This window comes from Octodon degus, unplaced genomic scaffold, assembly GCF_000260255.1.
Source record: "Octodon degus isolate 3935 unplaced genomic scaffold, OctDeg1.0 scaffold00040, whole genome shotgun sequence".
In the NCBI taxonomy this organism is placed as follows: Eukaryota; Metazoa; Chordata; class Mammalia; order Rodentia; family Octodontidae; genus Octodon; species Octodon degus.
Window position 1 is genome coordinate 5751586 of NW_004524616.1, and position 10554 is coordinate 5762139.

At 55.0% G+C, this 10554-nt stretch overlaps 1 protein-coding gene across 5 annotated transcripts in view; it reads left to right on the plus strand.

Moving 5' to 3' along the window:
- Nucleotides 1-2623: 2623 nt before the first annotated feature.
- Nucleotides 2624-10554, plus strand: part of Ndst1 (N-deacetylase and N-sulfotransferase 1) — a 57163-nt gene continuing 49232 nt past the window's right edge. For 2 of the 5 annotated variants that reach the window (XM_023715347.1, XM_023715348.1), the window contains exon 1: nucleotides 2624-2806. The gene's annotated coding sequence lies outside the window, so the exon portion shown is untranslated. The other 3 variants (XM_023715352.1, XM_023715349.1, XM_023715351.1) reach the window with 3 other exon arrangements.

Sequence of the window (10554 nt, forward strand, 5' to 3'; positions counted from 1 at the left end):
GTGATGGGAGGCCTGGGCTAGGGGAGTGATGAGGATGGAGAAAAGAAAAAGCTGAAGCAGGGTGTGGTAGCACACACCTGTAATCCAGCACTTCAGGAGGCTGAGCAAGGAGGACTGCCTGGCCTACCTAGTGACACTGTCAAAAAAAGCAAAATGGGATACAGCTCAAGGGCACAGCACCTGTCTGGCAAGTGGTCCTGGGTTTGATTCCTGGTACCAAAAAACACAACAAAACAAACAAGCAATAGAAGCAGAGGCAGGAGCAATGGGGCCTGCCTGTGGGTAGGATGTGGGCCCCTGCCTGGGCCTGGAGGTGGGGTACGTGCACCAGGTGAGTGCAGGGAGGGCAGCTCTGGACCTGACCTGGAGCTGGCTTGCGAAGATCTAAGGAAGCTGCCCAGCATTGCAGTGAGGGTTACTGGGTCTGAGGAGGGGCCCAGGCAGGGGTGCTCTGAGCAGAAGGTCCTGAGGGGAGGGAGCCACAGGGCAGCTCACTGGCAGGTCCCTGGGGCTCCCAGGGGGTGGATTTAGGAAACTCTCAGCCTCCTCACCTTGGCTGGGCTGCCCCCTGATGGGAGGGGGGCTCCCCATCTGCCTCCTAGGCTGTCCAGTGGACAGCCATCTGGAAGGCTTTGGCCTAGCTCAGTACCACTGTAGACTGGGGAGGAGGGCGAAAGGCTGTCAGGGAAATGAGAGTCACCCAAACTGGCAGGCTGCCCTATACTCAAAGGGGGCATACTTTCTTCACAGTGGATGCCTCTCTGGCCTCAGGGGTGGCATGCATGGGATTGCTCACCACCTTCACTTGTCTCTCTCATCTGTCCACTCCTGTCCCCTACTCACACTTTCCTTCTTGCTTCCTCCATCCTACTCCCTGGCAACACTCAGATTTTTCTGAGGCCTTTACCTGTGTAAAGGTTTTGTGCCTTGTGCAGGGCCTGCCCACCTCTCACCTCTTCTCCCTGGCCCTGCTCAGAGCCTGTGCCCCTCAAGCCTCCTCACAGGCTGTCCTCCCGTGGACCATCACACTTGCCCTCAAACTGCTCTGTGGGCCACGAGGAATGACATGCAGGTCATCCCAAAACAGCTCCTTTTAGCCCTGTTCCTCTCTAGTCAGAAGCATAGTGCCCTAGTGCAGAGAAGAGGTGCACAGGACTGTACCTGGCAGGGTGACCTTCTAAGGCTTTTGTGTACTCTGCCCAAGACCCAGACCACCTCCAGACTTTGGATTGCTTGCCACAGGAACCAGGTCACCAAGAATTTGCTAGTCTGTGCTGTTTTCTCCAGCCCCACAGGTGGTGGCTGGAGTACATACTTGGATGAATATGGCCTGCAGTTTGGGACTGCAGCCATCATCCTTAGGCTCAGTCCTAGCTGATTGTGCTACCACACCCTATGGTGTCCCATGGGTACCTTGGGAAGCAGAATCTGGCTCCATCTCCCAAGATCTATGTTCAGCTTCAACATCTTTCCTGAGGAAACATGAACAGGCCCATAGGAAGCCCCTTCCCCCTGCATAAGGGGTTACAAAGGGGGATGGGTCTGTGCTATCCTTACATGGCCAGCTTGGTTCTTTGAGCTTGTGCTTTGCTCTGATTGCTCTGAGATTTTTTTGAGCTTTATTCCTGAGTTTAAAATCTTGAGCTTCTGAAGGTCCTAAGTATCGAGTAATTCAGTTTTCCAAATTTGCCTTTGGCCTCTTCCAGACCTGCAGAAATAGGATCTCCAGGGGAGGTGCCTGGCAAACTGTATCATTAATAAAATAACTTCCTTAAAGGACTCACAGCCAACACCCCCCTTGTCCATAATACAGGCTGGTCCAAGGATGGCAGGAAGGTCCGAATTGGGTCTTGGCTACACATGACTTGCAGAAGTCATCTCCTTTATCTGGGCCTCAGCATTCCCATCTGCCTAGTGGGGACACCTTGTCTGACATGCAGGGCCCTTGAGGTGGATGGGATGCTGGGGTAGGGGGTGGTTGGGTGGGAAACAGTCACCGAGGGAAAAGAAATTGGCACAAGGTCATCCACCTCTCATCTGCCCAGTAGCTGCTAAGCAGAGGATTCAGCTGGGAACAACTTGTTGGGGGAGATGCCATTCTGGCGAACAATGAACCAGTCAGTACTGGAGCCTACAACTGAGATAAAAGGACCTGAAGGGGTTTGGGCGAAGGGCAAAGGGGTGTGCTGGGGTAGGGAGGTCCTCCAGGGTGGGGGTGTCACTCTAGCAGAGATCGCCTTGTCAGGAGAGAGCTGTCCGAGGAGGCCCTAAGAGCTGTCACTGGCCCAGCGGTGGTGGTGCAGGGCAGATCCCGCGGGCCTGGCTGGGCGCTCTTGGGGCTCTCGGGCCCTCAGAGGCGCGGCGCGGCGCGGCGGGCTCGGGTCTTTGTCTCCCTCCTCCTGTCTGCCGCCTCTTTCGACCCCCAGCGCTGTTCCTTGTCTGACCCCGAATAACTTGTTGGTTTCCCCCAGGCTTTGTTTCCCTGGGGTCATCGCCCTCAAGATCCTCGGCAGCTGCGAGGGGTTCTCGAAGGTCTCGCCTCTGACAGCCCCTCCGGCCCCCGCCCCCTACCCGCTCCGAGACCGGGGTCAAAGGCAGCCGGCGTCACGTGGTCGCCGAGCAGCACCGAATCGGCCGGGAGAGCCGAGGGAGAATCCGGGTGGAAGCCGAGAAACCCAGAGCCCATCACAGCGCGGGTCCGCCCCGGCCTCCGCCCCGGGGCGCTCGCCGCCCGCTGCCCCGCGGCCCAGTAGGGATTGAGCTGTGGCTGGATCGAGCCCTGCGCGCACGGCCAGGCTCCGCGGAGGTAGGCGCGGGGCTGGGGCTAGGGAGCGGCGAGCGGACGCCTCTCGGCGCCTGTGCGAGGCAGTGCTCCCCAAATCCCGGCCTTCGGGGAGCCCTCTCCCGCCCCGGGACGGGCAGCGCCAGCCACCGAGCGTAGTGCCTGCGGGGCCTGGGGGCTGGGCGCCGGGGGGTGGGGGGAGGAGGAGGGAAGCGGGCGGCGCGCGGGAGGCGGAGCGCTCGGCTGCGGCGTGGAGCGGGGGTGGCGGCGGCCGCGAAGGGGTTAACCCGCCTGGCCCGGAACCCCGGCGTCCGCGCTTCTCCAGGAGCGCACTCGCCCGGGTGGCTCCGGGTCCGCGGCAGGTAAGAGGCCAGGAGGTCGGGGCCCGGCGATCCCCTGTGGCTGAGCCGGCGGGGCCCGAACCAGGCGTGCAGGCCGCGCGGGGCCCTTGTGGCTGCGGGCGCAACTTTGGTTCGGCGGCGGTGTCCAGGGCCCAAGGCGCCGGGTGCGGGACGGCGGGGCTCGGACACTAGGGGCCAGCGGGGCGGGTGCCGGCCGGGGCGGCACGGCAGCTGTAGGTCACGGATAATGTCACTCACGAGGAATGCCCCCTCCCCCTCTCCGGCTGCGAACAGGGGAAACTTTTGTCTGGTGAGGGAGGGGGTTAGAGGCCGGGTCCCGGCTGGGAAGGGGAAGGCAGCCCAACCGGTTTTCTGCGGCTCTGCGCGGCCTGGTCTCCGACTCCCCTCTTCCCCAGGTTCCCGGAGCAACGAGTGCCCTCCAGCGCTGCTCTGTAATGCTCTGGGACTGGAGTGGGGAGGGGACACCCGTAGGACGCTGGGGTTCAGGGACCAGCCAGGAATTTGAGGACGCCACCTGGCTTTTTCATGCCAGGAACCGTGCCAGGCTCGGGGGACAGAGAGAGAGCCCCACCCCCTCACGCCCCATTGTCTGACCTCCCTCAGCCTCTGGGAGACCTTCGGAATGGTCTGGAGCACCCTTACCCTTTGCATTGAGGGTCAATCAGATCAGGGTGTTTGTCACTTCCCAGCTGTGTGACCTTGAACCGGTTCCTTCCTTTTGCCAAAGCCTTAGTTTCCTTACCTGTGAAATGGGAAGGATAAAGTATGCCATACTGAGGAAGAAATGAATCTGTACCTCAGTAAATGTCGGCATACTTATATTCAACAAGTCTTTATAGCATGTTTACTACATGTTGGGTATTAGCCTGATTAATTGTGTTATATACATTATCTCATTTAGTTCTCCTGTGTTATTATTAACTACATTTTACAGAAGAGGAGACTGAGGCAGTGATAAAGGTCACACAGGTAGGAAGTGTGGCAGCTGGGGGGTGACCTCTGACCCCAGCCATATCCCAGCTACAGGTCTCCACAGGTCTTTTAGGACTGGCCTCATGGTTTCATTTTCAGTTGAAATTCTGCGGACACCTGCCCCTCCTCCCCATCTCCCTTCTGCCTGCCACTTGCCTGGGTGAGTCTTGTGCCCTGGCTCTTGTTAGTGTGGCCAGCAGGAGCAGGAGGGAGGCCAGTGGCAGCTTGGGCCTGGAGCTCTGCGATGGTCCAAGGTCTGTGGCTGGTTGGTCCAGAGGCAGGAACGCTCTCTCAGTGTGGGTGGTGAAGGGAGGAGCCTGTCTCCTTGGCTCCAACTGGGGCCGGCTGGTGGCTTTGTCAACAGCTTTTTCCCTGGGGCACCCAGGGGATGGCAGAGCCTGACATCTCCATTGAGACCACCAGGTCACTTTAGATCAGCAGGGGGCAGAGACAGGGCTCAGAAGTAATCCCTGGGGCAGATGAGAGACCTGAGGCCCTGGCATTTATGTCTCACATGTGCGCTTGTGTGACTTAGCCATGGTCCTCATTGCTAGAAATAGGGGGTAGACTCTGAGCTAGTGTGAGGACTGCAGAGTCCCAGTTGAGAATGCTCATCTTCACATCCACTAGCCCAGAGTTGGCCACTCCAGAGGATCTCAGGAAAAATCCCAGAAGTGAATAGTGTGATGGCCTAGACTCCCAATGCTCTCGAGCCCTGGGCTGAACTAGTCTTTTGTTTGTTTTCTTTTTGGGACCAACTCTCACTATACAACCCAGGCTGGTCTTGAACTCAGCAGTGTAGCCCAGGCTGGCCTGGAACTCTCAGTGATTCCCTCAGGTGGTGGTTGGGGTAGATAATAAAAGGAGTTCTTGGGGGAGGAGAGTGTGAATTATATAGCGCTGAGTTCTCTGAGGGCTGTTTGAGCAGTGTGGGATATGCCATGGTTTGTAGGCCCTGGATACCCTGGAATGGGAGCCTTTTTGGGCTGACAGTTCACATTAGCTCATAGGAGCAAAACTGAAAATTCCACTAAACTGCATCTTTTTTTTTTTTTTTGTGGTACTGGGGACCGAACTTGGAATCTTGTGCTTGCCAGGCAGACACTTATGCCCCTGAGCTATATCCTCAGTCTTAAGCTGCATCTTGGGAGGACTCAGACAAGAAGAGGGGGCTAGAGAGCTGACAGGGTCCATGCAGCTGGGCTGTCCCTTGTCTTATGGTCACACTCTCCTGGTTGTCGGGATCAGAGCAGAAAGAAAGCTATGCAAGAGTCAATAGGTGAAGGGAAGGAACCAGCAAGCTAAAGAGGGGTAGTGAGCCTCCTCTCACAGTGAGTATGCAAAGAATGGTTTTGCAATCATAGATTGAAGATGTGCTATAATCTGAGAAGCCATAGACTGGGGGTCAGCCTAAGAGCCGGCCAAGAAACTGCATATAGCTGTCTCTGCCTTGGGCTTGTGACCCGTGGTCCTGCTTTTGGACTCATGTCTGTGCTTTCAGGACCAGAGCCAGGCCTGGGTGTCTCTGGAGGCTGGGCAAACTTTTGCTGGGTTGGAATTTGGTTTTGAGTATGGCTTGAAATTTCTGGACTGTTTGGAGGACTTGGGTGTTTTTTTTGCTTGAAGTGGAATGTTAGGGTAATTTGTTAAATATGTATGGAAAATGTCTGTGGCAAGGGGTGACAGGGACATGGAGTAGCACGAGGTGCCGCTAGGTTTTGACTGGAGGAGGAGGGACAGGATCCAAGGGACAGCTGTCAGGCCGGATGTGACCTGTGTTGGTGCTAGATGGGCTGTGAAAGGGCAGCGGAGGGACAGCTCTGCTCGTAAATGTCAGCAAGGCTTCCTGGAGGAGGAAGCATGGCAGGCTGTGGAAGGGTGACCAGGGGGACAAGGCTGGATCGCGGGGAGCCCAAATCCTGCTCCCAGGTTTGTGAGCTGACAGAGAAGACAGGGCTGTAAGCAGCTCGTTGAGGCGATGCCTGCTACTGTGCCTTGGGTCAGGCACCGTGCCAGGCTCTGTACAGACGCCCCATTGAAAGTGCACAATGCTCCACAAGGAGCCACCACAGCCGCCACCACTACTGCCAGCAATCCCACCCCCACCCCATTTTCAGATGGGGGAAACAGAGGCTCAGGGAGGTAGAGTCACTTACAGAGCTAGAATTTGAACCCACACCTGATCTCTGTGAGCCCTATCAGGTTGCTTTTCTTAGGGATCAGTTGGCCAAAGGTGGTGGCGAGACTGGCAGCATCGGGACCAGTGTGGGGCTGATGTTTATCCTGACCCAGCAGAGGTGATCAGAGTCTGACTCAGGCCATGGGACTGAGAAGGCGGGAGGTGGGGGGGTGCTGCAGGATGATGCAGGTGCCTTGGGGGTTGGGATCCTCTCAGGTGGCCTCAGGTGTGGGGAAAGGACACTTAGGGACAGTAGCACTACTTCCAAGTCCCTGCAGGCCAAGGGAAGATCTTGACCTGTGGGGCTTTTTTCCCCCCATGGTGTCTCACTGTGTAGTTCAGGCTGGATTCAGCTTTTGTGATTCCCCTGCCTCAGCTTCCTTAGTGCCAGGATCGCAGATATGTCCTATCACATCTGGCTATGTGGGACTTTTAGGGCAGAGACAGTGCCCTAGGGAAGCTAACTCGGAAATGCCCTGCCCAGTGAGGAGGCAGGGGGCTCTTTGCTGAGTGCAAGGGGTACCTGAGGATGTCCCCAGCAGGGTCAGCCTGGGTGGCTGTTCTCAGTTCTCTTTTCACCCGAGAACCTCAGTGTTTGGGTGGTGTTTGGCTGGCTTCCAACCCTGCTTTTCTCTGGGCTGCCCTTGCTGAAGTCCCATACTCACCCAGCTGTAGTGCTCTGCCTGGGAGCATCCTTGTGCTTAGGGTACACTCAGTGCAGCCTCTGGGGTTGTCTGGGGGCAGTGGCCAGAGCCTGTACTGGGAGGACTGTGGTTTCACAGCGGACTAGAATCTGTTTCCATTTCATCTCCCTGTCTGTTAAATGGGGTCAGTTTCCCCTCTGTCCTCAACTGTGAACATTTAAGCTGAATCAGGAGTTGAGGTGAGTGTTGAGGTTGAAAGGGCTGTGGGTTTTTGGGTGTGAAAGTGAGGAGAAGAAGTGGAGTGTGGTGGAGGGGGTGCATGGCGGGGGGGGGGCGTTTGTTCCTCTCCTTTTCAAGCTGAAGGAGGTGAGAGGGGGCCCTCGGCTCTGGGCTCACAGTGGAGGTGTTCATGCTCTGCCCAGGATCAGCATGTTCTTGGAAGACTGGAGCTCAGTGGAAGGGGAGTCTGTCTTGAATTGTGTAGCCTCAGGGCTGAAGTCAATGGGCCACCAACATTCTTTTCTGGATGGAGGACACTTGGTGCTAAATTGCCTCCTGGCTTACTTTTTTAATCTTGAAACTGAATGTGTTACTCTAAATTAATTAACTTCTTTTTCCTTGGTCTTTGTTTTTTCGGAGACAGGGTCTTGAACTCATTATGATAATCCTCCTGCCTCAGCCTCCTGAGTGTTGGAATTATGGGCATTGCCACCATGCCCAGCTTCTAAGTTGAAAATATAGAAGACAAAGGAGTATTTTTTTCCTTGAGGGTGAGGTAGGGAGGTGGCCTTATTGTGTGACAACAGCTCTTCTTGCCTCATCCCCCTCAACCCTCAAGCAGAGCATGCTCTGCTCTGCTCATACTCAGCACTGAGGATTGAATCCAGGGCCTGTACATTGCATTACATCCCCAGTGCTTTTGGTTTTTTGTGAGACAAGGTCTCACTAAATTGCACATTGCACAGGCTGAGCTCAAACTTGCAGTCCTCTTGTCTCAGCCTTCTAGAGTGCTGAAATCACAGGTGTGAACTCCATCTCCAGGCTTGTTTTTGGAGATGGACTCCCTCTATGTAGCCCAGGCTGGGCTTGAACTCAGGATCCTCCTGCCTTAGCCATCTGAGTGCTGGAGTTACAGATGTGTGCCACCATGCCCCGGCCAGAGCCTGCCTCCTTTCACCCTCTGACTGTGTCCTGTCCCTTCCAATTTCTCTGTTAGTGGTAAGGTTGGTGCCATCTCTTCTCTGCTTACACTAGTGTACTCCTGGCATTGTGCAGCTTCAGGGCCACCTCTCCCATGCAGTCATTTCTCATTCTCTGGAGCTGGCACTGCCCGAATTCTTCTTTGTGTGTATAGAACCTATGACATGGCCTTTCTTGGGCCTTTCTATCTTGGCTTTGAACTCTGGTTCCTTAAAAAGCTGTCTCATCTCCTAAGCTCTTGTGCTCTGGAGTTAGGGGTATATGTGGCCCATTTCCAGAAGAGGTGGACACCCCAAAGTTCTGGGTTCAAATGCTGATTCTCCCACCATTCGCTATATGATGTAGGTCAAGATACCTAAATCTCTCAGGGCATTAGTTGCCTTCCCTACCTGATGGGCCTAAAGCAGTGGTGTTTCAGGAAGGAGGTTGTGCACAGCAGTCCCTAGTGCATAGTAGAGTCCAGTAGGTTGGAGCAGTTCAGAGGTAGACTGGCTTTGTTCCTTATGGCCGGGAGGCCATCTGTCTTTGCACGGATGGAGGACTTCCCAGAATCTGAGGTGAGTCTGGGGAGGAGGGCAGATAGTGGACCTCCTGCCTCATGGCCCAAAAAGGCTTTTTTAGAAGAAGAAAGGGAGGCTTGAGGCGATGCAGCAGGTACTGACCACATCCAGGAAGTCAAGGCAGCCACCCATGGCTAGGCCTGTGCTTTCTCTCGTCTCTCCTGCTCTCAGGTGAAGACCCTTGAGTTCCTCACTGGCTATATTGAAGGGCATCTAAAGCTGCCACCAGAAGTGTTGAGCTGGTGGCTCTGGAGCTGCCTTTGTGATCAGGGACCCGTCCCTGTACAAGCATGGGCTATGGCTGGAGCTCTGTGAGGCTTCTGGTGCCCTGGGAAAAAGGAACAGGTGGTGGCAGGGAGAGTGATGTGGCTTTGATCTTGTGGCGGGAGAGCCAGACTGTCGGGATTGGAGGTGAGGCTCAGAGCTAGATGGGCCAGAGTCATATCTGTTCGGGGCCACTTCCTGCTTAGGGGGCTGTGTGCAATGGGTTTCTTCTCACCTGTTCAAGAGGGGTAATAATTGTTCCCCTTTGGGCTAGGGAGATGGCTCAGTAGAGTAAGCGCTGACAAGCACAAGGACCTGAGTTCAATCTCCAGTTCTGCCAAAAAAATTGTCCCCCTTTTGCAGCATTTGAAAGGCAGTGCAGGAATCTGGGCACAGTGCTACATGCCTGTAATCTGAGTACTCAGAAGCTGAGGCAGTAGAGTTGCAGGGCTCTGGACAGCCTGTGCTATGGGGTAGGATCCTGTCTTAAAAAATGAGAAATGAAGAAGGAAAGTAAGGGAAGATCCTCAACTATCTATACCTTCAGTTCAGTTAGATCTGATTGCTGGCTTGGTATTGTTATCTTTGGTGAATTAACCAACAGTGCTTACAACAGCAGGAGGAGATAGGAGCCGACATGACAAGTATGGCACAGGGGTGGGTGAGATGGGTGGGAGAAGTTCATAGAGTCACAGTTACAGCCAGGAGTGTACTAGGGAGACTAACTTCAACTCTGTGATGAGGAACTATCTCAGCAAAGCAAGGTGGTGGGGGTTGTGTCGGGAGGGAATGAGCTCTGCTTTTCTGGAGAAGAGAAACTAAATTTGCAGCTCCTGTGACTAAGATGTGGAGATGCTTGTCTCGTTCAGACTTCAGGCCTGGCTCCCTGAGGGAGTGCTGAGATTACCAGCATCCCAGGCTGGCCAACGAATGGCTTGTCAAGGCATGTCCCCAGGTGGCAGGAGGTGCAGGTTTGCTGTAGTCACTGCCCAGTGGCAGACACGTTTGGTTCACACCAGCGGCCTTACATATTGCTACCTGCCCAGGCAGAGGCCACGTGAGGAAAGTTCAGGTCCTCATGGCAGGGCTTTTCCTCACGCTGTGGACTCCAGCTGCAAGTCTTTCTGTCGTTTCCCATTATATCTTTTTATTTATTTATTTATTTATTTATTTGTTTGTTTATTTGTGTGTGTGTGTGTGTGTGTGTGTGGCCAGCTCAGCCCACCAGGGGGCGGGGCTGGCTGGCACGTGGTGCTGGGGGATTGAACCCGCGCCGTCCCTGTGCTTTGCTAAGCTTGTTCTAAGTAGGTGCTTTAGACCACTGAGCCATCTCACCAGCCCTGTCCCCTTTATATCTTGATGTTCCTCCTGCTCACGCTTTTCTACAGAGAGGTTATCTCCTATTGACAGAAGTTCTCTCTGCTTCTCTAGGTTGAGTCAGGTTGAGTTTTAGCTGAGCAGCATCCCTTGGGACCTGGTTAGAGGAAATGCAAGTTATCCGGCCCCATACCAGGCCTACTGACACTCTGCAGTCTGGCCTCCCCCAGCTCTGAGCCCTGAACTGCATCCATAGTTGGTCATCATCATCGTC